This window comes from Lissotriton vulgaris, chromosome 4_1 (assembly GCF_964263255.1).
Source record: "Lissotriton vulgaris chromosome 4_1, aLisVul1.2, whole genome shotgun sequence".
NCBI classification, from domain to species: Eukaryota; Metazoa; Chordata; class Amphibia; order Caudata; family Salamandridae; genus Lissotriton; species Lissotriton vulgaris.
The window spans coordinates 380085768-380109741 of record NC_141691.1 but is presented as its reverse complement, the minus strand read 5'-3'; the positions used below and the strand labels follow the sequence as shown (position 1 = coordinate 380109741).

At 51.3% G+C, this 23974-nt stretch overlaps 1 protein-coding gene across 2 annotated transcripts in view; it reads left to right on the top strand.

Annotated features, from left to right (window-relative positions):
• Positions 1-23974, top strand: part of BRWD3 (bromodomain and WD repeat domain containing 3) — a 1253402-nt gene that overhangs the window by 415926 nt on the left and 813502 nt on the right. The gene's annotated exons all lie outside the window — the stretch shown is intronic.

Genomic DNA, 23974 nt, shown 5'->3' with positions numbered 1-23974 from the left:
AACAGTTGAACCTTGCAATCTAGCTCCTGAAGTCATAGAGTTTGGTTACCTGAACTTGCCTCTTGACTGTATGAATATTATCAAGGAGGCAAGAAGACCTACCACCAGAGCATGCTATGCGGCAAAGTGGAAACGATTTGTCATTTATTGTAACAATAATGACATCAATCCACTAGATGCATCAACTCAAAACATCATATGTTATCTGTTCCATTTACACAGATGCAATCTAGCCTACAGTTCCATATGTATACATTTAGCTGCGGTGGCAGCTTATCTTCAGAACAGGCAGCACCTTTCACTCTTCACAGTGCCTGCTATTAAAGCTTTCATGGAGGGACTCAAACGAGTGATTCCTCCTAGACACCCACCTTCACCTGTCTGGAACCTAAACGTGGTTCTAACCAGACTAATGGGACCACCTTTTGAACCTCTACACTCGTGTGAAATACAATTCTTAACGGGAAAGTGGCTTTTTTAGTGGCGATTACATCACTTAAAAGAGTTAGTGAGCTGCAAGCCCTAACTATTCAGGAGCCATTCATCCAAATTCACACAAATAGGGTAGTGCTACGTACAAACCCTAAATTTATGCCAAAGGTGGTATCCCAGTTTCACATCAATCAAACAATAGAACTGCCAGTGTTCTTCCCCAATCCAGATTCAGTGGCAGAAAGAGCTCTACACACACTAGACGTTAAGAGAGCTCTCCTGTACTATATAGACAGGACAAAACATTTCAGAAAAACTAAACAACTGTTTGTTGCCTTTTCACCGCAGCACAAAGGCAACCCCATTTCTAAATCCGGTTTAGCCAGATGGATTGTTAAGTGCATACAGATTTGTTATCAGAAAGCTAAACGCACATTAACAGTTCCCCCAAGAGCGCATTCAACAAGCAAGCTAGGGGCATCCATGGCTTTCCTAGGAAACATTCCTCTAGAAGAAATATGTAGAACAGCCACATGGTCTACCATGCACACATTTACCAAACACTACTGCGTAGATGTACACTCCAAACAGCAAGCAGCTGTAGGACAGGCTGTTCTCAAGACTCTTTTTCAGACTGCTGCAGCGGGCACGGGCAACCACCGCTAAGGGGGAGACTGCTATCCATTCTATGCACAGATATGAATTCAGCAGCCCACATGCCTCGAACGGAATATGCTCCTTACCAGTATGCATCTGTTCTTGGCATGTAGGGCTGCTGACATACATATCGCCCGCCCTCCTCCCCGGTGCCTGTCGCAGCTGTAGCACTCAGAATTGACCTCTAGCATGGACATCACTGTTAGACGGACCGGGAGGGTCGGCCGAGGACAAGGGGAGAGGTCTCCGGGGAGAGCCGTCTCCAGCGATCGTACAGACAAGTAACTTCCCCCCCACAGACGGACACCACACCAGGATAAGGTTCAATGATACTTTTATCAGCAATTCTTTAGGTACGGTAAAATTATACAAGGAGGTCTGGACTCAGGGGTCCCCTCGATTCTAGTCTCTGGATTGGGAAAAGGGTAGCGGGACAGTCTTGTTACCAATAGATGAAAATAGCTCTCAATCCTCGAGCTCGGCGTTCTAGATGATCGGGCCGCGGCGGAGCCAGCAGGTCCCGAGATGGACGAAGGAAGCGACGGTCCGCGGCGGAGCCAGCAGGTCCCGATGAAGATGGTGGTTACAAACGGTCCGCGGCCACGCCAGCAGGTCCCGACGACGATGAAGGTTACGAAGGCTGCGGCAGCGCCAACAGGCAGGACGATGGTTCGCAAGGCAGGGCTACGGCAGCGCCAGTAGTCCGTCAAGGATGAGTTCTTCACTGCGTCCCTCGACTCCAGGATACAACTGCCCTCCTGCTCTGGAGCTGCCCCAGTTATAGGGCTGATGCCCTTTGATGTCCGGACCCTCGCACTTGGAGGTTGGGGGGCCCGGGATGAAGGGGTCCAGACACCCAGCAGGGGGGTGGAGCCAGCGCCCGGGGAGGTTGTGGGCGAGCGGCACCTGGCGAGGGAGAACCATCGACACCTCTTTCTCCCATTGACCTGCCAAGTAGTCCGCTCACCTCCTGGGTGGATGGTGGTGCCGGGATGTCTGAGGCCTGGCCAGGCCCAGGGTTGGGGTCGATCGGGGGCCACGCGGCCTCGTGGCGGAGTGTCCAAGATGGCGCCCAGGCTGGGCGCGCGGGCCAGTAATGGATCGGGCCCACGAGGTCGATATGTTCAGAGGCAAGGGTCCCGGAGGGGACGGAAAACGTGAGGTGGTGGTGTGTGGCATTTGAGGGACCGGGCTCGGGCCTGGTCGGGCAGAGGGGGAGCGGCCCTTCATGTGGCCTGTCCAACATGCGTCCCCCCCAGCTGAAGGCGGGGAGAGTCACCCATCCTCTTGGGAACTCTCCTCGTCGAGGCGGAAAAACCGGGACAGGCCATCTGCGTTGGCGTGATCTGGCCCAGGCCGGTGTTCAACAGTAGGGAGATGGACCAACGTAGTAGTTTTGGGTTTTCCCCCCGCATCTGCATCAGCCACTGCAGGGGTCGATGGTCGGTCTGCACCCGGAAGTGTGTGCCAAAGAGGTAGGGCCGGAGCTTTTTGAGGGCCCATACCACGGCGAAGGCCTCCCTCTCGATGGTGCTCCAGCGTTGTTCTCGAGGTAGGAGTCGCCTGCTGATGAAGGCCCCTGGCTGATCAAGGCCTTCGGTGTTCAATTGAGACAGGACCGCCCCAATGCCGTGGTCGGAGGCATCCGTCTGGACGACGAATTCCCGGCTGTAGTCGGGGGCCTGGAGCACAGGGGCGGAGCACATGGCGGCCTTCAGTTGTTCGAAGGCTGTTTGACAATCTGGGGTCCAGTTGACCTTCTTGGGTTGATTTTTGGACGTGAGCTCTGTGAGGGGCCCCACTATGGTACCATAGTCTTTCACGAACCGTCTGTAATAGCCCGTGAGTCCCAAAAAGGCGCGGACCTCGGTCTGGGTGATGGGGGGCTGCCAGGACTGGATGGCGGCAATCTTAAGCTGCAGAGGGGCCACCAGGCCGCTTCCCACCTGGTGTCCGAGGTAGGTTACGGACCCCTGACCAATTTGGCATTTGCTGGCCTTGATCGTGAGGCCAGCTTGCTGAAGGGCCTGTAGCACCGCTCGGAGGTGGTGGAGGTGGTCGGACCAGTGGTGGCTGTATACAGCGATGTCGTCTAGGTAGGCGGCGCTGAATCCTTCGAGCCCGGCCAAGACCTGGTTGACTAGCCGCTGAAATGTTGCAGGGGCATTCTTCATGCCGAAGGGCATGACCTTGAAATGATAATGGTCATCAGGAGTGGAAAATGCAGATCGCTCTTGGGCCCGGGGTGTGAGGCCGATCTGCCAGTAGCCCGCCGTCAGGTCGAAAATACTGAGGTAGCGGGCAGCTCCCATGCGGTCAATTAGCTCGTCGGCGCGGGGGATGGGGTGTGCGTCCGTCCTGGTGACCGCATTCAAGCCCCGGTAGTCGACGCAGAACCGGAGTTCCGGTGTGGTGCCGGGAGCGGCTGCTTTGGGGACCAGTACTACTGGGCTGGCCCAGGGGCTGTCTGAGGGCTCAATGACCCCGAGGGTGAGCATTTTGGTTACTTCTCCCTGGATGCAAGCCCGTACCCGATCTGGTACGCGGTAGGCCCGGTGGCGGATAGGGGGGCTGTCCCCCGTGTCCACGTCGTGCACACACCAGGAAGTGACACCTGGGGTGAGGGAAAACAGGTCGGCGAACTGCAACAGAAGGTCTCGACATTCCTGGCGTTGGTCTAGGGTGAGGGCTCCCGAGAGCCGGACCCCATCCACGGAGCCATCTTTCTCCCGAGTCCGTAGGAGGTCAGGGAGGGGTTCGGAGTCTTCTTCGGCTCCATTGTCTGTGGCCATCAGGAGGCTGAGTTCTGAACGTACAAAGTGGGGTTTCAGCCTATTAGCGTGGAGGACTCGGAGGGTGTTCCGTGAAGATTCCATGTCGATGAGATAGGTGACAGGACCCTTACGCTCGACTACTTTGAAGGGCCCCGTCCACTTGTCTTGCAGGGCGCAGGGCTCGGTGGGGGACATCACCCATACCTGTTGTCCGGGTTCAAATTCGATGGAGGAGGCATTTTGGTCATACCACTTTTTCATGTCCTCTTGACTGGCCTCCAGGTTTGCTTTTGCCAGCTCTCTGAACCGTCGGGTCTGGTTGCGGAGGGTTAGGAAGTAGTTGAAGACATCCGGGGGGTTCTTTAGAGGGGGCATTTCCCAGCCTTCCTTGACTAGACTGAGAGGCCCCCGTACGGGATGTCCATACAATAACTCAAACGGGCTGAAGCCGAGGGACTTCTGGGGGACCTCTCGATATGCGAAGAGGAGGCACGGCAGCAGCACATCCCACTGGCGACGGAGGGGCTCTTCCAACCCCCCAATCATCCCTTTGAGCGTGCGGTTGAACCGCTCAACGAGTCCGTTTCCTTGAGGGTGATAGGGGGTCGTGAATCGGTAGGTGACCCCACACTGTTGCCAGAGGGACTTCATATATTTGGAAATAAAGTTTGTGCCCCTGTCGCTGACGACTTCTCTAGGGAAGCCCACACGGGAGAAGATCCCCATCAGGGCCCGGCCGACCACCGGGGCTGTCACAGTTCGCAGGGGAATAGCCTCGGGGTAGCGGGTGGCGTGGTCCACCAGTACCAGGATGAACCGATGTCCTTGTTTTGTACGGGGGTCCAGGGGCCCCACAATGTCTATCCCGACCCTCTCGAACGGGGTGGTGACCACGGGGAATGGTTGCAGGGGGGCCTTTAGTTTGCGGCCGCTCTTTCCACTGGCTTGGCACGTGGGGCAAGATCGGCAATGCTGGAGTACATCATTCCTCATTTTGGGCCAGAAGAAGTGGGTCACTAGGCGGCTGTAGGTTTTATCCTGACCCAGGTGTCCAGCCAGGGGGACATCGTGGGCTAGGTTTAGCAAGAAGTCTCTAAAACGGAGGGGCACCACTAGCACTCGGCTGGCCCCCAACTCTGCGATCCTTTGTTCACTGTATAGCAGATCATTGTCCCAGTAGACCCAATGTGTTCCGGAGGTATCCCCTGCACTCTGGGCGAGGGCTTGTTGGCGGAGTCCCTCGAGGGAGGGACAGGTCTTTTGCTCTTGGCGAAACTGTTCCTGTGTGGGTCCCCCCTCTTGATGCCACTGGTCGAGGCCAGCGAGGTCCGGAGGTTGAGCTGGTTCTGGGGGGACGGCACGGTCGGTGTCTTCGACTGGGGCGACCGGGGGAGGAGGCGCCGGCCATTCGGGTTCCTCTTGTCGGGGAGTGGCACGGGCGGCCATGGACCGGGTGGTGACGCACGCCCAGTCCGGGACGCCCAACATCCCCAGGTGTTCTCTTCGTTCTACGGCTGCCCAAGGAGAGCTTTCAAGGTCGTTTCCCAGGAGACAGTCTACGGGAGCATCATCTCGGACCGTTACTTTCAACATGCCGGAGACCCCTCCCCATTCGAAAGGGACGCAGGCCATCCGACACAGACTTTCCGAGTTATCGGCTGAACGGACAGGGCAGAGAATGTTTGGTATGAACTGTTCTGGGGTCACCAGGTGACAGCGGACGGCTGTTACACTGGCCCCGGTGTCACGGAGGGCTTCGGCCTGGCGTCCATTGATGCTCACCCATTGGCTGTACTTCCGGGTGTTAGCGGGTAGGGGGACCCGCGGGACCATGTCTTTCCCCCCTAAGCATGCTAAAGTCATGGCGGCTGGCTCCCATTCTTGATGCTCTTGTTCGTATTCTTCCTGCTCCTCGGAGATCTGTTCTTCCCCTAGGGCAGCAGCGGCCACTTGGCGGGGTCTTGGGCTCTGGTACTGCGGGCAATTTGGGTCGTTTGCATAGTGGCCGACTCGTTGGCATCGGTGACACGTGACATTGGCTCTGTATCCCGGTCGCGCCGGGGTGCTGCCCCGGTTGGCTGGGGGGGTGGTGCTGGTAGCGGGGGCGACCGGAGCGTTGTCTCTTCCTCGCCCTTGGCCCCCTCCTCCTCCTCGGGGACGGTGCTGACCGTTGTTGTTCCGGTTCTGTTCATAGGATCCATTTCGGCCCACTCTGGTGATTTCCCACCGGTCAGCCTCGGCTGCGAGCTGCCGTGGATCAGTCAATTTGCTGTCGAGGAGGTGCTGCCGGAGCTCAATGAAGCAATTGTTTGATAGATGCTCCCACACCATGAGGTTGAAGAGTTGTTCGTACGTTGTGACATTGCTTCCTTTGATCCAGCCCTCGAAGGCTCGGCTAAAATAGTTCACGTAGTCCACCCAAGTTGTACCCGGGATGCGGGTGCAGTCTCGGAACCTCTGACGGTACATCTCGGGTGTGAGCCCATAGCGGGTGAGGAGGGCAGCTTTCATATGGTCATAGGAGGTCATCTGATGGTCCGGGAGCTGTAGCAGGGCATCGCGGCCCTCATTGAGGAATCTCCCCCATAGACCGGCTCCCCAGTCGCTTCGATCGATCCGGTGGGCGGTCATAGCGATTTCGTAGGCCTTGAACCATTGCTGGATGTCGTCCTCTCGGAAGTATTCTCGAACGACATCCTTGGGGATGTGTACCTTTTTCTCTGTTGCCCCTGGGTCGCGGGGTTGCTCGGGCACCCCTAATTCTCTGTTCTGCTTGCGTAAGTCTATCTCAGCTAGTTTGCGCTCATGTTCATACGCCAGCCTCTTTTCCTCGAGCTCCCTTTGTCTCTGTTTTTCCTCTCGTTCTTCTCGGAGACGCAGGTGCTCTAAGCTTATTTTTTGTTCGGCCAGTTTAAGTTCAACATCCATTTTGAGCCGGGCCATTTCTAGTTCGTGTAGTCGTGTTCTTTCTCGTTCCTGGATCTCGTCTTGCGAGAGACCCGTTCTTTGCTCCTCGGGGGCCGTGGTGTTTTTTTCTACTGCTGCGATGTTTTGGTCGGTGGTTCCCACGGCCCCGGTTTCTGCCCAGGACTCTAAGGCCTGCTTAAAATCGTCTTTGGTACTTAGACCGGTGGTAGCGATACCTAGTTCGATGCAGAATTGTTTTAGTTCACGGTGGCTGTACTCGTTCAATTTCTCCATCTGAAATTTCTCGGTGGATCCGCTTTCTTTGGTTGTCATCGTGATTTCGTCGTGGGGTGAGCTACTCTCTGTACGATTATGCGGTGATTCGGATCGCGCCGCTGGCCACCAATGTTAGACGGACCGGGAGGGTCGGCCGAGGACAAGGGGAGAGGTCTCCGGGGAGAGCCGTCTCCAGCGATCGTACAGACAAGTAACTTCCCCCCCACAGACGGACACCACACCAGGATAAGGTTCAATGATACTTTTATCAGCAATTCTTTAGGTACGGTAAAATTATACAAGGAGGTCTGGACTCAGGGGTCCCCTCGATTCTAGTCTCTGGATTGGGAAAAGGGTAACGGGACAGTCTTGTTACCAATAGATGAAAATAGCTCTCAATCCTCGAGCTCGGCGTTCTAGATGATCGGGCCGCGGCGGAGCCAGCAGGTCCCGAGATGGACGAAGGAAGCGACGGTCCGCGGCGGAGCCAGCAGGTCCCGATGAAGATGGTGGTTACAAACGGTCCGCGGCCACGCCAGCAGGTCCCGACGACGATGAAGGTTACGAAGGCTGCGGCAGCGCCAACAGGCAGGACGATGGTTCGCAAGGCAGGGCTACGGCAGCGCCAGTAGTCCGTCAAGGATGAGTTCTTCACTGCGTCCCTCGACTCCAGGATACAACTGCCCTCCTGCTCTGGAGCTGCCCCAGTTATAGGGCTGATGCCCTTTGATGTCCGGACCCTCGCACTTGGAGGTTGGGGGGCCCGGGATGAAGGGGTCCAGACACCCAGCAGGGGGGTGGAGCCAGCGCCCGGGGAGGTTGTGGGCGAGCGGCACCTGGCGAGGGAGAACCATCGACACCTCTTTCTCCCATTGACCTGCCAAGTAGTCCGCTCACCTCCTGGGTGGATGGTGGAGCCGGGATGTCTGAGGCCTGGCCAGGCCCAGGGTTGGGGTCGATCGGGGGCCACGCGGCCTCGTGGCGGAGTGTCCAAGATGGCGCCCAGGCTGGGCGCGCGGGCCAGTAATGGATCGGGCCCACGAGGTCGATATGTTCAGAGGCAAGGGTCCCGGAGGGGACGGAAAACGTGAGGTGGTGGTGTGTGGCATTTGAGGGACCGGGCTCGGGCCTGGTCGGGCAGAGGGGGAGCGGCCCTTCACGTGGCCTGTCCAACAATCACTGACTGTATCATACTCCCATCTCTGCCACAATGGCAAAAAACAATCTAAGGATGGAAAGGATGCCCATGCGCACTGTAGTCCAGGGGAGGAGCCACCTATCTCGTGATACTTCGAAGACTCTTCCAGGACAACAATGTGCAATCATCCGGACCCAACACTAGGCGGCGATCTATGCACAGATATGAATGTCAGCAGCCCTACATGCCAAGAACAGATGCATACTGGTAAGTTGCATATTCCTTCTGCAGTCTGCAGTATCCGATACAAGGAGCTTTGGGGGACGCGTTTCAGTTGAGTTGGGGAAGTCAACTCCTTTACGCGTTTCCTCCCATACCCTTGATTCCTCGGGTTCTGAGGAAGATTCGCCAGGACCGGGCCCAAGTCATATTGGTCGCCCCGGATTGGCCAAGAAGGGTGTGGTACACAGATCTACTCCACCTCTCCTCTCACCCGCCGCTCCGTCTCCCTTTCAGGGCAGATCTCCTCTCTCAGATGGAGGGGTAGGTTCTACACCCCCGCCTCCAGACATTACACCTTCATGCCTGGAGATTGAACGGGGCAACCTGAATTCCTTTTCTCTCCCTCACGATGTGGTGGATGTCATTCTTTCGGCCAGGCGTGACTCCACCAAGTCCATCTATTCGTATAGGTGGTCTAAATTTGTTGTTTGGTGTAGGGAGAAGGCTATTGACCCTTTGAGGGCTCACTTGTTCGATATTTTGCAGTTTGCTCTTTCTTTGGCGCAGCAAGGATTTGCTGTTGCCACAGTCAAAGGTTACCTTTCGGCGTTGTCGGCATTTCTCTGTTTGCCGGATCAGCCGTCTCTTTTTAAATCTCCAGTGGTTTTGAGGTTTCGGAAGGGCCTCACTAATATTTTCCCTCCTTCTCCATTTATCGTGCCTCAATGGGACTTAAATCTTGTCTTAACATTCTTGATGGGTTCTCCCTTCGAACCCTTACACAAGTGTCCCATGAGGCTCTTGTCTTTTAAGATGGTCTTCCTAGTTGCGATCACCTCGGCAAGGAGGGTAAGTGAGCTTCAAGCTTTTAGTTCTAAGCCCCCATTCCTGACCATTCATGCTGATCGAATGGTTCTTAGGACCAGGGCTGCTTTTCTGCCTAAGGTCGTAACTCCCTTCCATCAAGGCAGTCCATTACCCTTCCTACCTTCTATCCTCCCCCTCACCCTTCCAAGGAGGAAGAGAGACTGCACCGCCTGGAGCTTAAAAAGGGCGGTGTCCTTTTATCTTGATAGAACAAGAGACTTTCGAGTGGGTGACCAGCTGTTTGTTGGTTTTGCTGGCTGCCGGAAGGGTGGAGCGGTGCACAAGCGCACACTTTCCAGGTGGATAATTCTGTGCATCAAGATCTGCTACTCTCTGGCGGGTAAGGACCCTCCTGAGGGTATAAGAGCTCATTCTACCAGGGAAAGGTCTGCTACTTCTGCATTGTCTAGAGGTGTACCTGTTGCGGACATTTGCAGAGCCGCTACTTGGGCTTCCCTCCACACTTTCGCGAAGCATTACTGCTTGGATACCGAAGTGAGGAGGGACGGTCACTTTGCGCGCTCTGTCCTCCAAGATTTCTTGGTATAGCAGGGTGGAGACCCTCCTCCAGGAGTGGAGACTGCTGTGGGACTCTATTCACAAGGTGAGGAATCCACTGGCAGATGTATCTATCAGAAGAACAAGTTACTTACCTTCGGTAACGCTTTTTCTGGTAGATACAGTATCTGCCTGTGGATTACTCACTGACCCACCTGCCTCCCCGTTGTCCACTCTGCTTTACCTATGCTTATGTACATTATTGTATATTTATGTATATGTTTGAAATGGGTTTTCTTACCTCTGCTACACACTATGTGTGTATAATTTTGAAATGTATGTACTGTGTACAATGTATTTGTATATATCTACTGTCATTGGACCGTCCAGGTGCCTCGACGGCACGAAAAAAAGGGCGGAACTGATGTCATCACGCCGACGTAGGCCTAATATGGAGTCAGTGACGTCAGACGGAGTCGCGCGTGATGCCGTGCTACAAAGAATTTTCCGAACGTTGCTGACGCAAGGAGGATATTCACAAGGTGAGGAATCCACAGGCAGATACTGTATCTACAAGAAAAAGCGTTATCGAAGGTAAGTAACTTGTTCATTAGGGTGCATAAGACATATCATAGACATTACATTTCCTAGCACCTATATAAATCAAACTAGGGCCTGGCGCCCTACAAACCTACTAGTCCTCCGGGCTAACTGGCCATATCTAAGGGGCTCAAAGGCCCTCTGTCCAAAGGTCAGGGTGTGCTGCCAATGCAGCGAAAGTCAAGGGGGCGCAATCTGCACAGGTCTAAACGCACTAAGTGCTGCACAGCTCTGAAGACAAGGGGGGCAAAGGAGTACGTCTCACTCCTTAACTTCCGCATGTCCCCTAAAAGAATGGCCTAAATAGTGCAGCTGCCCACTACTTGCTGGGCAGCTGGGAAATATAGAAATGAGGCATGGGCCCTCAATGTCCCTTGGAACAAAGGTGCCCAACATTGGAGCCAAACGGGGCTCTGAAAGTAATTAATGCAAAGTGTTGGAGCCACACGGGCTCAGTAAATAAATAATGCAAACGTTGGAGCCATCTAGGCTCTGAAAACAACTATGCCCCCATTGGAGCCACGGAGGCTCTGGAATAATGAGGCCAAACGTGGGAAAGAACACAGGCCCATCTGCCCCTTTAAACAATCATGGCCACGTTGGAGCGGCATAGGCTCTCAAAATGATTATGCCCACAGGGTGGAGCCATCTAGGCTCTGGAAATCACTGTGCCCCATGTTGGAGCACACAGGCCCTTAAAATACTCAAATACGCACAGGCTCTGGGCACTCCTGGGGCCATAAAACAAATATAACCCACGTTGGTAGGTAGGTGACCCCGCACTGTTGCCAGAGGGATTTCATATATTTTGAAATAAAGTTTGTGCCTCTGTCGCTGACGACTTCTCGGGGGAAGCCCACCCGGGAGAAGATCCCCATTAAGGCCCGGCCGACCACCGGGGCTGTTACAGTTCGTAGGGGAACAGCCCCGGGGTAGCGGGTGGCGTGGTCCACCAGTACCAGGATGAAGCGATGTCCTTGTGCTGTTCGGGGGTCCAGGGGCCCCACAATGTCTATTCCCACCCTCTCGAACGGGGTGGTGACAACTGGGAAGGGTTGCAGAGGTGCTTTAAGTTTGCGGCCGCTCTTCCCGCTGGCCTGGCACGTGGGGCAGGACCGGCAGTGATTGAGGACGTCGTTTCTCATCTTTGGCCAGAAAAAGTGGGTCACCAGGCGACTGTAGGTTTTGTCCTGACCCAGGTGTCCAGCCAGAGGGACATCGTGGGCCAAATTTAACAAGAAGTCTCTAAAACGGAGGGGCACCACCAGCACTCGACTGGCCCCTAACTCCGCGATTCTCTGTTCACTGTACAACAGGTCGTTGTCCCAATAGATCCAATGGGCTCCGGTGGTGTCCCCTGCGCTCTGGGCGAGGGCTTGCTGGTGGAGTCCCTCGAGGGAGGGACAGGTCTTCTGCTCTTGACGGAACTGTTCCTGGGTGGGCCCCCCTTCTTGACGCCACTGAGCCAGGTCGGGAAGGTCCTGGGGCTGAGCGAGCCCTTCGGGGGTTTGCTCTGGGGGGGTCGGTATGGTCGGTGTCCTCTACTGGAGCGATCGGGGGAGGAGGTGCTGGCCATTCTGGTTCTTCTGGTCGGGGGATGGCACGGGCGGCCATGGACCGGGTGGTTACGCAGGCCCAGTCCGGGAGGCCCAACATCCCCAGGTGCTCTCTTCTTTCTACGGCGGCCCACGGGGAACTCTCAAGATCATTCCCCAGGAGACAGTCCACGGGGGCATCATCTCGGACCGTCACCTTCAACATGCCGGAGACTCCTCCCCATTCGAAGGGGACGCAGGCCATCCGACATAGACTCTCCGAATTGTCGGCTGAACGGACTGGCCCCCGTGTCACGTAGTGCTTCGGCCCTGTTCCCATTAATGTTCACCCACTGACTATATTTTCTGGTGTTCTCGGGTAGGGGAGCCCGCGGGACCATGTCTCTTCCCCCTAGGCATGCTAGAACCATGGCGGCCGGTTCCCACTCTTGTTGTTCTTGTTCGCATTCTTCCTGTTCTTCGGAGATTTGTTCTCCCCCCAGGGCGGCGGCAGCTACCTGGCGGGGTCTCGGAGTTTGGTTCTGTGGACAGTTCGGGTCATTGGCGTAGTGGCCGACTCGCTAGCATCGGTGACACGTGACATTGGCTCGTAACCCCGGGCGCATCGGGGGATTGCCCCGGCTGGCCGGGGGCGGGGTGCTGGCAGCGGGAGCGGCCGGGACGGTGTCTCTTCCTCGTCCCTGGCCTCCTCCTCCTCCTCGGGGACGGTGCTGACCTTGGTTGTTCCGGTTCTGTTCGTGCGGCCCACTCCGGCCTACTCGGGTGCTCTCCCACCGGTCAGCCTCGGCGGCGAGCTGCCGTGGGTCAGTCAATTTACTGTCGAGGAGGTGCTGCCTGGGCTCGACGAAGCAGTTGTTAGAGAGGTGCTCCCACACCATGAGATTAAAAAGTTGCTCGTAGGTCGTTACGTGGCTTCCCTTGATCCACCCCTCGAAGGCTCGGCTGAAATAGTTTACATATTCCACCCAAGTTGTACCCGGGATCCGGGTGCAGTCTCGGAACCTCTGGCGGTACATTTCAGGTGTGAGCCCATATCGGGTGAGGAGGGCAGCCTTCATGTGGTCATAGGATGTCATCAGATGGTCTGGGAGCTGTAACAGGGCATCGCGGCCTTCATTGACGAACCTCCCCCATAGACTGGCTCCCCAGTCACTTCGATCGATCCGGTGGGAGGTCATGGCGATCTCGTAGGCCTTGAACCACTGTTGTATGTCGTCATCTCGGAAATACTCTCGGACGACATCCTTGGGGATGTGGACTTTCTTTTCTGTCGCTCCTGGGGTGCGCGGTTGCTCGGGCACCCCCAGTTCTTTGTTCTGCTTCCGTAGGTCTATTTCTGCCAGTTTGCGCTCGTGTTCGTACGCTAATCTCTTTTCTTCGAGCTCTCTCTGCCTCTGTTTTTCTTCCCGTTCTTCTCGGAGCCGCAGATGTTCTAGGTTCAGTTTTTGTTCGGCTAATTTTAGTTCACCGTCCATTTTGAGCCGTGCCATTTCTAACTCATGTAGTCTGCTTTTTTCTCTCTCTTGGATCTCTTCCTGCGAGAGACCCGTTCTTCGCTCCTCGGGAGCCGTGGTGTTCCTCTCTGATGCTGCAATGTTTTGGTCCGGGGATGCTGCCTAACACTTCTCCTTGACTAAGCATGAAGGCTGCTCTCCACAGCTACCACTTAGAGAGCTTTCTTTGGTTGCCTAAGACTACTTACATCACCATAAGGGTTGTCTGGATTAGTGCAAGGTGTGAGAAAGAGCCCTCTTTCTGCATGGTTGTCCCCACTTTTTGCTGAATTGCTGATGTGATTTGACGGAGTGTGCCCTGGCCTCCTGCTAATCAGGTACTCAGGGCCTATGTTCTTTCCCTAAAACTACATGAAGCCAAAACCCAATTGGCATCTCTGGCCACAGGTCGGCTCCTGGTAAATGTTGCCACAGGTCCCCAGGGTACTGTGACCAGAGAAGGTCTGGAAGGGCTTCAGCACTTATTGTGCCACCCTTAGAGGTCCTGTACCCTTACACTCACACACTGCCTTTACAGGCTGCGTGTTTTAGGGCAGAACAAAGTGAAGAGTCGACATGGCACACATGTCTATGGGCCATGCCTATAACCCACTGCCCTGGCATAGATCAGTCACCCCTCTAGCTTGGTGCACTAAACCAGTGGTAGGAGTACAGTTGCATGAGCCCTGTACCCTTTCAGTGTATAAGGCCATTCTTAGACATTGTAAATGCAGTTCTGCCATTAGGAGTATATGGTGCTAAGAGTTTGTCATTACAAACTCCACAGCACCATATTGGCTACACTGAAAACTGAGAAGTTTGGTATCAAACTTTTCAGCACATTAAATAATGAAAAATGCAAACAGAGGGCATCTTATAGATGCCCCGTGAAAAGTAACCTACCACTAGTGCCCAGGCTGCTTTCAGCTGCCACCACCAGACATATTTCTGGACCCCTGGATTGAGAGCCTGCTGCTCTCTGGGGCTTGAAACAATGCACTTTGGGCGGGAGAACCGCTGGGAAAAACACAAGTGAGGAACAGAGGTGTGCCTACCTCTGCGCCAACTTCACCCCTCAGGTGAGGTAGGCGAGGTGAAGCACAACTTTCAGTCCCTGCCATCTTGCAGATGGGGGGACTCAGCCAACCAGGGCCAGGGACAGGCTCATTACCCCTCCCACTGGGCGGGGTGGGGGGTGGCATAAAAGGGGGTGTGCCCACCCAGGGAAGGGACCTATTGGTCTCTGCCTTTTACCTACCTGTAACGCCCCTAAGTTTAGTATTGTGGAGCACCCCTGAACCTTGCTTCATCAGACAAGAAGAAACTAAAAGAAGACGAATAAGAAGAACCGAACAGCCGTGTAGCAGCTAACAAGAGGAAGACGCTCACTGACTTGGTCCCAGCCCTAGCAGCCTGTCTCCCCCTCAAAACTGCTCCTGCAAAATCCCGGTGTGTCCTTCAGCCAGCAACCTCGAAAACTCCGTAGGACCTGCCTGACTTCAACCTCCAAGACTTTGTCTCCCGTGAACACTGGATTTGTTCATTTGAAACGTCTGGCTCCAGCCGGACACTGCAAATCCGCCCCACTCTGTAGCTGCCGTCCAAGCTCGAGTAGGCAAACACCACCAGGAGATCACCCTGGCAATCCTGACCCAAGATCCTGCGACTCTTGACCTGCCTCCAGGCAATGCCTGCAGCCTGCTGCCCCCCAAACGTGACCAGCAGCTGATAAGAAGATCCGACCCCAAAAGGTACCCCTGCACCCTAACGCCCCACGGCCCCGGGTGCCAAAACAGACGGTGCCAAACCAACCCCTATTATCCCAACTTACCCCTCGAAGTGGTGGTCGCACCCAGAAGACCTTCGTCCCCATGCAAACCGGAAGTTCCCCATTGAAAACAACAGGGGGCCGACGTTGAAAAAGCACCCTGCACCCGCTCGCCCTAGTGCCGCGGAGGGTGCACCTTTGGTGCTACTTTGTTTCCCCATTTGCCCTGAGCTAAAGTCCATGAGCTTTGCTCCCACAACTGAGAGGCCTGCTTACCAGCAGTCACCGACCGAAGGCCCCCCTCCCCCATTGAATAACATTGGGCCTCAGCACTCTGCACCCAGTTGCCCTAGTGCCACAGAGGGTGTAACTAGAGTGCATCCTTGACCCTGGGGGACCCCGGAGTCTACCCCAAGAACCTCAACTCCAACTACCAACTATTTACCTCAAAAACGATAACACTATTTACCTCCATATTATTACATTGACTGTTTTTCTGTGAACAGTTTATCAGTGTGAAGTTTGAAAACTTAAAGAAATTCTTTAAAGGTGTACTGTTTAATACAAACTACTTTACTTACCTGTTTAGAGTAAATGTCCCAGAGTAGTATCCAGGTATACTACTCTGAGTAAAAAAAGTAATCGGAAAGTAACTTACCTGTAAACTTACTGAGAATCCCATTCAAAGTATTGCATTCTGAACAGCATTGCATTATCAGTAACACTACTGTAATCAAAGGTAATTTACAATTGCAATCCAAACGGTGTTACAAACTGTATATGTACTGCAAAGTGCCAGGCTTGCTTGGTTCTAGGAAATAAAATAACTAAGCATGGGTGAATTTTGCGAATCTGGCGTTCGCGTATTTGCGAATTCGCAATCCGCAAAATCAGCGAACTCTCGCGAATTTGCGGGATTTTTTTTGTGTTCGCAAGGGTTTCTTCCAGTTCGCGAGGGTTTTGTACCAGTTCGCAATTGCGAACTTACTTGTCGGCTCGCAACGGTCGCGACTTTGTTGTTTCTACGTCTGGTTCATCATCACAGGTTCACAGCATCCTCTGTTTCACCACTGCCACCCTCTGGTTCACCCATGCCACCCTCTGGTACATCACTGCCACCCTCTGATTCATCACTGTAGATTATGGGGGGGGGGGGGAGCAAGCACACCTGCCCTGCTTCAACTGACATGAATTAATTTCTGGTTCATCACTGTAGATTATGGGGGGAAAAAGCAAGCACACCTGCCCTGCTTCAACTGACATGAATTAATTTGGGGTTGATTTATGTGTCACTGAATTTAAACTTCCTGTCTGGCACCTGCTTCCTTATCTGTAATTTGCTTTCTGTTGCAGTGCAATTTTTTTCCCAGGACCTTTGTGCCCTACTTGTAGCTATTCTATGAGCCTGCTGTGAGGGTCAGAACAGGGTCATAGAATAGTTTTAAGTAGGCAACTGAACTCTCTAGGGGCCCCTCAGGAAGCACTACAGGGAATGGTTACTAATGAGTTTGAACTTTTGCACCTGCTGAGTGCTTTCAGTTTTGCAAAACTTGTTTTTCTGTGGGGCACTTCCTTCCTCCCCCCCCCCTCCTCCACCCCCACCCAAATGGACTCCTTGCAAAAAAAAGTGCAGGCAAATGTCAACCTGAGGAGTTATTCTGATAAAAATCATCATTTTTAGAAGGTTTATGCTGCTTGCTGGTGGATTTCTTGTGCAGAATTGCAAATTTTGTAATTTCACGAGTGCGAGATTGTTGCTGCCCGCCTCATCTACATGTTCGAAATTGCGAACTCTCGCGATGAGTCGCCAAACTCCCGCGGGATCCCGCAGCAAGATCCAAAATGGCGCAGTACTCACAAAATATCGAGAAAAACAACTCGGCAAACGCTGAATGACGGTAAGTGAACGCCGCACGCCGCAATATTGTATCACCAAGCAAAAAAATCCGCTGCGTGCCAATTTGCGGATTTTCTGTAAATTCGCGAGAGTTTGCGGATTGCGAATTTACAGAAAATCCGCAGGCGGAACGTATTTTCCGCCCATGCTTAAAAATAACTAAAAGAATATTTTTGATACAAAAACAAATGGTCTGAAGTTCTGTCTTTGAGTGTGTGAATTCATTTGCTGTCTGAGTGTGTACAACAAATGCTTAACACTGTCCTCTGATACTGCCTTACTGCTCGACCTCACTACCACAAGTAGAGAGTGAGGTGCTATCTAACTTTACCTCTGCCTACCTTTGGGGATCCACTGTACTCTGTGCACACTATACCTCACTTTGATATAGTATATAAAGAGCCAGCTTCCTACACAAGGTACTTCACTTAAATAAGTGTGCACCGTGTACTAAGGCAGCCTCTTGCAATCCCTAATTAATATGCCCTTTGAGTCCTGCCTTTTTGGCAAAAAAGCTGATCTTGCCCTTAAGCACTTTAGGGAAAGCAGAGCCACAGTGCCTTCCTTTGGCGTCTCAATGCCTGCCGCACAATTTCCTCAGCAAATTTATCACTTTTTTGGTTTCTCCAGGAGGCTGGCTTACCAGCACCACCAAACCCACCATCACAACAGGCACTGCAGCAACGTTGTGGCAGTGGATTTGGCAGATATTGTACAGATCACTCGGGACAAAGCTCAACTTCTGCTCCTGCCGTGTCAGCCTCCTAGCCAGATTAGCTCGCCACTGAGGGCACAAAGCCACCTCTGAGAGACAAGCTCAAACATTTTGTTCCAAGGTGGTAAACCATCACACTCAGCAGATGGGTCCTTCAGATCCTTTAACGGAGGCCCATGCTACCATTCCTTTCCGATCCATTGGAACTTCCTCCCACGTCAGAGCGGCTTTTAGAGAAGCATCTCCCATCTTGCTGCAAGAGGTGCAGGCTTGAGTTGCCAAAAGGACCGTTGAAAGGTTACCAGCCGCAGGGGTCACTACTCCCACTGCCTCCTTTTTCAGAGGGAGGACGGAGACTATTGTCCTATTTTAGATCGTCAAACTCTGAATACCTTCCCCTAGAAGGGCGAATGCAGAATGCTAAGTTTGCCTCAGGTTATGTCTGCTCTGGATCTAGGTGACTGTATGGTTACCTTGGATTTACAGGATGTGTATTTTCATATGACTGTCCTGCAGGCCCACAGATGCTATTTGTGATATAAGGTCGACCTGTAACTGCACTCAAAGGTGTTGGGCGAACTGTGTCTGGCTCCACTGTCACATGTGCCATGAAATGAGAAGGAGGGACCCAGTAGGGTACATATTTCACTTGTGCACAAAAGTCATTCAGCTCAAAGTCTGGGTCTGTCCTCTCCCCATTCATGGGGTAATATTAAGGTATCCCTTATGAGCCTAGGTTGGCCACCAGCCTATGCCAATCTAATCAAGTTTGACCAAAGAGTTTTGAAGAATTGTTTATTTAGAGGTACAGGGATGTTTTAGAACAGGTATAGCAAGTTAGGCAGTATAACCTTTTAAGGTCTTGCCTACGCAGCGCGCATGCGCTGCATAGGAAAGAGACCTTAAGCCATCGGTTCCCTTTTTCGCCCAAAAACTAGCATGCGTTCCATTGACTTCAATGGCAACGTGTGCACGTTTGGTGATTCCCTTGCGGGAGCAAGCAGCTGGCACCATATGTTATTAATTATCGCGCCTTGCTGCTCGTTCCTGCAAGGGAATCGCACAGGCCCCCTCCTCTCTCTCCTACCCCTGCTGCACGCTTCTGTCCTGTTCCTGCTACGGCTGATTATTTAGGGATTGTGTGTAAAGCATGGATCCCGCACTTGGCCCAGGGATTGGCTTTTAGTTTCAATATTTTTGCCTGCGCAGTGTCCGGAAAGAGGTGCTCCATCAGCAGGAGGCCTTGCTTGTCGGGCTGTGACGCACCGATACATTTAGCTACCGCAAAATTTACTTGAGCCCAAAAAGAGTTTCCATTGGAAACTCCGAAGACCGCAATCGGTTTCCTCTTCCTTCCAGACCCCTATCTTTGCTGATATCCTCCGGAAGAGCAGACAGTGAACCGACCGCTTCAAAGTGCAGCAGAGTAGGAAGCATGACGGGCGAGAGTGTTTTGTAGTAGCTTTTTAGAAAGAAGAAAACCTAACGAGTGCGCGTATAGGAGGGAGCTTTGTTAATAGAGACACGGCTCGTCTTTGTGTTCAAGAGGAAACTGCCATCTTGTCGTCCATTAATGCAGCCTTTGCGGAGTTTCATTACTTCTGATTATAGTTCCCTAAACGGAGAGTGGAGCCTGGGTCTTTGTAAACAACCTTTCTTGGTTATCACTGCTAATGTACATCACAGACCCCCTGCTCGAATCCTGTTTTTAACACAGCAAGTGTATTTTTACTGACTTTTTGCTGCGCCATTGCAGTTTTCATGCCACAGGGAAACGTTCCATGAAACTTTAAAGCGCATAGCAGCCGGGTCTGTGTTTTAGCACTCTCCTGCGAAAAACTAACCATTAAGGAAGTTGGGCTCGCTCTTGACAGAACAGCCTGAGCGCTTAAGCAGACTTATCTCAGCTGGTTGTGAGTCTCAGCATTATCATGAGAGCTATACGCGATAGAAAAGAAGCATATCTCAGTGATAGAGTACACATATATGAGAGTGGCCTTTTGAGCAGTTAGCTCCCCTCTAATGGCACAACTTTCTAGATTTTCCTTTGTAATGAGATGTGAAGTGCGTTCACTCTTAGGAGTGAGAAAACTCCAGCAAGGAGAATGGTGCATGCTTGGCATAAGAAAGGAACGGCGGGCAATTAAAGGTCTCTCGTACCATGTTAAGCATCACAACTTCATGTAAGTTCAGGACTATTGCTCTAACTTTGATATCCGTAGAGATAGTAGTTTGAAACACCAATACATGCAAAGTGCAGATACGTTTTCCGTACCTCTGATAAGGACCTAAGAAGCTGTCTTTCCACCAAAAATATGTTTTCACAGAGACCAAATTAAAACTACTCCAAATAGGGCATTTCCTAAATTGAACATGAACATCAAACCTTCCATTCCCTTAATGAAATCCACCATACCAGACCTCTTCAAAGGACAGATGTCTTCAAATGCAGTGTTTTCTGCCGCAAAAGCCCACATTTTCTACACACAGCGAGGACCTGGGAGCATCACACACCTTTCAGCTAGGGAATGATTGAAGAGAGAGATTAAGGAAAGGAAGCATTGTTGCACACTGACAAAAGGGCGCCATGCATTAATGCACTGATGACGGTCAATAATTGTTTGTGTTGGGAAAAGAAGCGAAACTATGAGGAAAACAATGCTATATACAATACACTGTGCAGTAACCTGAAAAAACGTAAACACATACCCAAGAAGGTGTCACAAGAGGTTGGTTAATTACAGAGCATTGTTCAAAACCATCGATGGGGCAGTTAGGCAGTGCACAGAGAGATGCTGCTCATGGGTGCAAGCTCTTGCACTACACCAACAGCAGACACCATTCCCATCTATTTAAAATTGTCAAGGACCTCAACTTGCCTAAGTCACCAGACCATTGTTTTTGGCACACCCAGCTCTTTATCCAACTTCCGGTGTTTCCCCACTTCACAGATTGTCGCTAGCATTTCTTCTATGATTCCTGAAATCTACTCAGGTTGACTTTTGTCCATCCAAAACCTAAACAGATTTTGCCACTACTGTAGCATATAGAAATGTTAATATTGAGAACTCTTCCTTCTTTCAGCCCTTATTACTGCGTGTCTGTTAGTTGTACAAGGTGCACAGATCTGAAATTCTAGCCCAGCGAGATCAAAACACTAGAGTCTGCTTCTGTTCTCACAGCATCTCAAGACCCATATTTCTAAGGCCACCTTCTTCTGCACCTTTTTTCCCAAACACATTGCACAGCCTCTTCAATTCTAGGCATTTCCCGTGGCATAGAACCTGGGTACTTTAAAGATGTACAAATGGTGACACTGCTCACCCCCCTCAGTCGTTTATCATTTCATAACAGATGTAAGTGCGGAAACAATGGATATGTACGCATTCAACATGTAATACTCACTTTTTATTAGTTTTACTACTTCCAGCAGAATAATGCCATAGCATAACAAGCATTGGCATAGCCAATAGGTCTCGCCTTTGGGAACCTTATAAGTGTTTAGCCATGCAACAGGTGTTGTTGCACCAAGGATATTGTGCTCGATAACTAAACACTTATAAGGTCCCAAAGGCGAGCACTATTGGCTATGCCATTGCTTGTTTAATATAGCGATTTGGCCCATCATGCAAAGTGGGAGAGAGATCAATCTCTGGATCTTTTCTTTAATGTTAGACATTACAGTGCTATAATTCTGGGTTATGTCTATTGCACATACCAAGATATTTGATTACCTTCAGCGCCTTGAGACCCTCACAGGAGATTTGCCACACTAAATAGATGTCTGATTGATTGATTAATTAATGGTTGACTGATTCCACTGCCGGGGGGAAATCGATTTTACAAATGCACATTCCTGGAGGTAAAGATAAAACTTATGGTTTAATCGAGTTGACCTATGATGCGATCTTTAAATCTTTTTTTTCTCTGAGTTGCTAGGCCACAGCAATCCTCTGTATTTATGTTCAGTGGACTGCCAACGGTACCCTCTGTGATCCGGCTGAGATTTCATTTAGTTGAATGTTAATGAATACTTATTTTTAACTTCTGTTTTGAACGCTGTGTCGAGGAGTGCAAGGGGTGATAAGAGCCATGAGAAGGCCTAAGAGTGGGATATAGGGATGTCAGCCATGCGAAGGCCTTAAGAGTAGGATATAGGGATTTCAGTCACTACTTCTGGTTGTGAATGATCAGAATAGGTGCAAGGCAAATGTTCTGTAGAGGTTACCCAACTACAACTATCATGTGTACCTATCCACCTATCCAATAATCTAATTTGGCCCAGGAACCAGGAATTGGGTGCTGGAGACGCATGTGCCCTCCCAAGTAAAGGGGGGCCTATTTCGCCATATGTCTTATAGGCCATACAAATCTATGATGTTCTTTAGTGTCTGTACTGCAGAGTTGTGTTCAGCTTGCATGGTAGGAGCAGTCCATGTTTCTAACTACATCCAAGTCAAAGTCACCGCAAGAGAACAGCGTGGGGTTCCAGGGTTGTGTATTTATGCAAATGCGGTTATATAAAGTCAGAATCATCTACTTTGGGTCTATGCATATTTATGCTAATTTTTGCCATGTATGAATGCTTGAAGTAGTTTAGTTGTACTGAGTTGGTTATGTAGAAGGGTGACAGGTATTCCCCGTGTAACCAGTATTGCAGTTTCATGGGCATACGAATAATATATGGATAATGTTCTAGTGCCACTTCATGTAACCGGAATCTTGGTGACTGTGCTCATATTCATGTGTGTTTCCTGGAGCATGGCAACATAAATTCCTTGGCTGTCAAGGTATGTTAATATGGCTTTGTGAGGATAATTTAACAATCTCTTATACCAAGTCAGTAGTTGAATGTTTGTCTTGCTTCTGCTCATCTTATCACTGGTGTGTTGCGTCATAACAGCCATTTTCTCAAGCTGTGTGTCATACAAGGGCATAGTAGCAATCGTAGAGTCTGATAGTGTAGGTAGTTGCAGTTGTTTGTCTGATATCACTTCAGGTCTGAGAACATTACATTCTCTTTCCCTTCCCTTCCTTCTCCCACTCTAGCCCCCAAACATGCATTTGAAATTCACCCCTGGTACCCACAAACCTCGTGCCTACAAGTGGTATTAAAACATCCAAAACCAGTTGTAAGGTATACAGCGATTATTCAGGGGAAGCACCAGAAGCTGGGCAACCAACACCATGAGCATTAGACGGATGTCCACTGGGAAAGGATTTCGGAGTTCAGGCTCGTCAGAAATGATAAATTAGACATGATGCATAATTAAGGCCTCAGGTTTGGAGGGCGGCTGATTCTACCCCTCTCTGCCCCCTTCCCCTCCCCCTCCAGTAAGCGAGACCCCATGCAAAGGATGGGTCCGTCAGCTAGATTTGGCCTTTTGCTGATTAGTTGAACAATGTGAGATCAGTCAAAATTCATTGTACAGATAATTTGTCCACACAAGTGTCAAAGAACTGTTGGAAACATGCAAAGGTCCAAAGGGTGATATGGATTCATGTGCAAGTACATCTGGTCCAAGCATTATTCAGCCATTCTGTCATTAGGTGTCACTAAGTGACTCTTCTTGTGTGCATGAACATTGCAATGACCCAAGTCCCTTTCGAGAAAGGAGCTGCTTTATGAAGGGATTGGCACTTCGTGGTTTAAAAAATGTGTGCCCTACTTAGGTGTATAATTTGTAATATCTCCAGGTGCATAGCATATGGAGTGCTGGGATTCTCGGTGGGCCTCTTGAACTGTGATGGTGAATTCTGGGTTTTTTAAGATAATATTTCCTTTGACAGGGTTTGACTCTCTCTGCCTTTCTAGGGACAATATTGCTGTCCTTAAAGTTCAACAATCTTGCTATGATGGGAGGGGGGAGAGCCCAAGAGTGCAGTACTTGAGCTCCCTTGTGTGAACATTGAGAATAAATTGTCTGTGCCAAACATGGATTTGAATAGACACTCAGCTTAATCTGCCATGTTTTGTGTATTGGTAATTTCGGGGAGCCTGTGAATTTCAGTTTATTGCACCTTTATTTGGCCTCCAAGTCCTTATTCTTGACTTTGATGATATTGAAGATTTTAGACATGTCAGGTAGTTTTTCTTGGTGTCCAGTGGAGTCATCCTCTATGGTAGAGAAATGTGACCCTGCAGTGGAGATGCACTGTTCTTGTGTGTTGATC